Here is a 3,538-nt window from a genome sequence, read left to right as displayed (position 1 = left end):
TACATTGTGACAGACTGTACATTGTGACGGGTTGTACATTGTGACAGACTGTACATTGTGACGGGTTGTACATTGTGACGGGTTGTACATTGTGACAGACTGTACATTGTGACAGACTGTACATTGTGACAGACTGTACATTGTGATCATAATTGTTGTCTGCATCCACAGGCCAATGAAAAGATGGTGATGAGAACCACAACATTTTTGGATGAAGAGAAGAAAGAGGTGGAAGTTCTGAAAGTGGTGATGACAATCGAGTCCACCCTCAAGAAGCTCCTTTACCTGGGACGTAAAACTGCTACTAATTCAAAACGGTAAAGGCAGAAAGGTGAAAAGTTGGAAAGTATATGCATTTGGAGCTCGCTTTGTGTGTAGATTTTTCTCTAACTCAGAAACCATATCCCTGGTGCGGCAAGGTGAAACATCTGTCGTTCTGCCTCTGAGCAGTTAACCCCCAACAACTGTGTGGATGTGGATTAAGGCAGCCCCCCGCACCTCTCTGATTCAGAGGGGTTGGGTTAAATGCGGAAAACACATTTCATTTCAAAGCATTCAGTTGTACAACTAATTAGCTAGACACTTGTAACAGAAACAAGTAGTTTTTTTTAAACTCTCAAATTGATGAAATAAACAGCCATTACAAATAGCCAACTTTAGCCACCACTACCTTACAATCAATGGAAGTGATGGGGGTAATCGTGCAATAGTGTTTTTAAATGGACAAATCACCTAATGTTAAACTATATATGGAGTTTATGTCAGTTGATTTAGCCATGACATTTCAAATCAATTCCATTGATTGTTAGCTGGCTGTGACTAAAGTTAGCCATAGTTTTGTAATGACGGTTTACAGAAAACTGCACCATGGCTTATAGTTTCTCCTGACTACCATCAGGGTGAGGAACTATCTAACACCAGGTGTACAGTTCTGAACCTATTTGACCAAACAGAGAAACTTTTCAACTCACCTACTTTCTTTCTGTTATGAACTGAAAATGTTTTTTTTTGTTTTTTTTGTTTTACATGTCGTTGACATGTTTGCAGTCGTAGCTGGTTTTCTTGACTTATAATCCTCTAGTCTTTTCTACCCTGTAAAGCCAAACACTTTGTCTCCTCTTGCAGGAAGAAGGGAGGCTCTGTCAGGAAATAGAGAAGGAAGAGGATGAGGAGATTGATACTGGTGCTGGAGGCGTTTCTACAGGAGCTGGTCAACAAAAGATGGAGACCCTGCAGACGGAGAGTTTAGAGGATTAAGTCAGCAATCTTGATACGCAGGCATTAAACATGTTATATATAAATAGTGAATTTGGTTCCTAGTGAATACACTTCAGAGGGAAGCAAACGGGGTGGGACCTTTCTGAAATAATGTCGAGAAAAACGTGAAAAAAATGATGGTTATTGAATCCACTGTTAAGAAGCTCCTTGGGATAGTACAAATATTTCTGAATACAGGGCAGAGATTTGACATGGTATTTTTTTGTGGGGGGTTGTTATGTTGCAGTCATGTTAAATTTACTGTCTGTATTCCTTAATGTCTCAATGTATGGAATATTCTGATTTAAAGCTAAATTGTTCTGAGCTTGTTGTGTATTTTGTATTTGACACCAGTCGATGTATCAGAGCAGAAAAAACACCACATTCACCTTGTGTCCTTTATGCACATACTCTGAGGATTTATATCCTGATGAGGTGTCAGTGAGACAAAATATAATGCTATAGATTACAATCCAGAATAGATGCTCAGAGAATGCAACATTTCTCCCAACAGTTATGCTGGAGAAGGAAGGGGAGGCTGCTGGGCCTCTTGAGGAATACTGGGGCGTATTCATTAATGTAAACCATAGAGAAACATTTAGCAACAAAAATACATGTTACTTTTTGGACAATTTCTGATTTGTCCCTCCCTGTTTCGTCTGTTTGGTTCCGTTTGGTTCCTAATGAACACGCTCCAGGGAGGAACCAAACGGAGGCAAACAGGGTGGGATCTTCCTGAATTTTTACAATCTAAAGTATTTTGTTGCAAAACATTTTCTGTTGCAATTCTTTTTGTTGCTACGGTTTGCTATGACGTGCAGTAATGAATACACCCCTGGCTGTGGTAAGAGCTCCATGACTCAACATTGAAGAGATGGTAGTATCTCTGAACATGCAGTAGAGGGCGACAGAGCTCCTTGCTCTATGACGTGACTGACGTTGTTTCCTGTGATTCAATCAGTGTTTTTAAAACCTGGGTTCTGGGGACCCACAGGGGTTGCACATTTTTGCTCCTGCCCTGTACTAACACAACTGAATCCAGATAATCAAAGAATGGACAGAAATGAAGAACTTCTGTATTAGATGTGGTGGGTAAATTTAGCATTAGGTTGTATTGGCTCAACCATCTTATCTGCAATACACCCCTCCCACCCCTAGAGGACAGCAGCAGCTCCTTCCTGCTCTCTACACCTCCCACCACTCGAGGACAACAGATCCTCCCTGCTCTCTACACCTCCCACCACTAGAGGACAGCAGCAGCTCCTTCCTGCTCTCTACACCTCCCACCACTAGAGGACAGCAGCAGCTCCTTCCTCTGGGCTCTCTAGCCCTCCCCCCACTCGAGGACAACAGATCCTCCTGGCTCCTCTACGACCTCCGCACGACTAGAGGACAGCAGAATCCTTCTCCTCTCTACAGACTCCCCAAGAGGACAGGCAGCAGATTCCTTCTTGTTTCGTACACCTCTCACACTAGGGGCAGCAGTCTTCCTCCTGCTTACACTCCCACCACTAGAGGCAGCAGCAGCTCCTTCTGCTCTCTACACGCCTGTCCCACGACTCACACTAGAGGGCAGCAGGCTGATCCTTCTCTCTCTCTACACCTCCCACACTAGAGGACAGCAGCAGGCCTCTGTCCTGCTCTCTACACCATCCCATCACTGAGGGCGCAGATTCCTTCCTCCTCTCTACACCTCCCACCACTAGAGGGCAGCAGATCTTCCCTCCTCTCTACACCTCCCCACTAGTAGGAGCAGCAGCAGTTCTTCCTGCTCTCTACACCTCCGCACCAATAGAGGGGCAGCAGATCCTTCCTCCTTTACACTCTCCACCACTAGAGGACAGCAGCAGCTCCTTCCTGGCTCTCTACACCTCCACCCTAGAGGACAGCAGCAGCTCCTTCCTGGCTCTCTAACGACCTCCCACCACTTAGAGGACAGCAGCAGTCCTTCCTGGCTCGTCTAACACGTGCCCACCACTAGAGGGGCAGGCAGATCTTCCTGCTCTCTAACACTCACGGCACTAGAGGGCCGCAGATCCTTCCTCCTCTCTACACTCCCACCAGCTAGAGGGGCAGCAGATCTTCCTCCTCTCTACACCTTCCCCTACACGTAGAGGACAGGCAGCAGCTGCCTTCCTGGCTCTCTAACCTCCGCACCGACTAGAGGACAGCAGCAGCTCCTTCTGGCTTCGTCACGCTCCACGACTCGAGGACAGCAGCAGCGCTCCTTCCTGCTTCTGCTCACCTCGCCACACTAGAGGGAGGCAGATCTTCCTGTCTC

The 3,538-nt window shown here is 46.0% G+C and overlaps 1 long non-coding RNA gene across 1 annotated transcript; it reads left to right on the top strand.

Annotated features, from left to right (window-relative positions):
- Positions 1-1,581, top strand: LOC112076814 (uncharacterized). Its single transcript, XR_002895266.2, has 2 exons — positions 1-317; positions 1,126-1,581. It is a non-coding gene; the product is annotated as an uncharacterized lncRNA (long non-coding RNA).
- The last annotated feature ends 1,957 nt before the right edge of the window (positions 1,582-3,538 follow it).

Source organism: Salvelinus sp. IW2-2015, unplaced genomic scaffold (assembly GCF_002910315.2).
Source record: "Salvelinus sp. IW2-2015 unplaced genomic scaffold, ASM291031v2 Un_scaffold4059, whole genome shotgun sequence".
Classification (NCBI taxonomy): domain Eukaryota; kingdom Metazoa; phylum Chordata; class Actinopteri; order Salmoniformes; family Salmonidae; genus Salvelinus; species Salvelinus sp. IW2-2015.
This window is presented reverse-complemented; position numbering and strand designations above follow the sequence as displayed.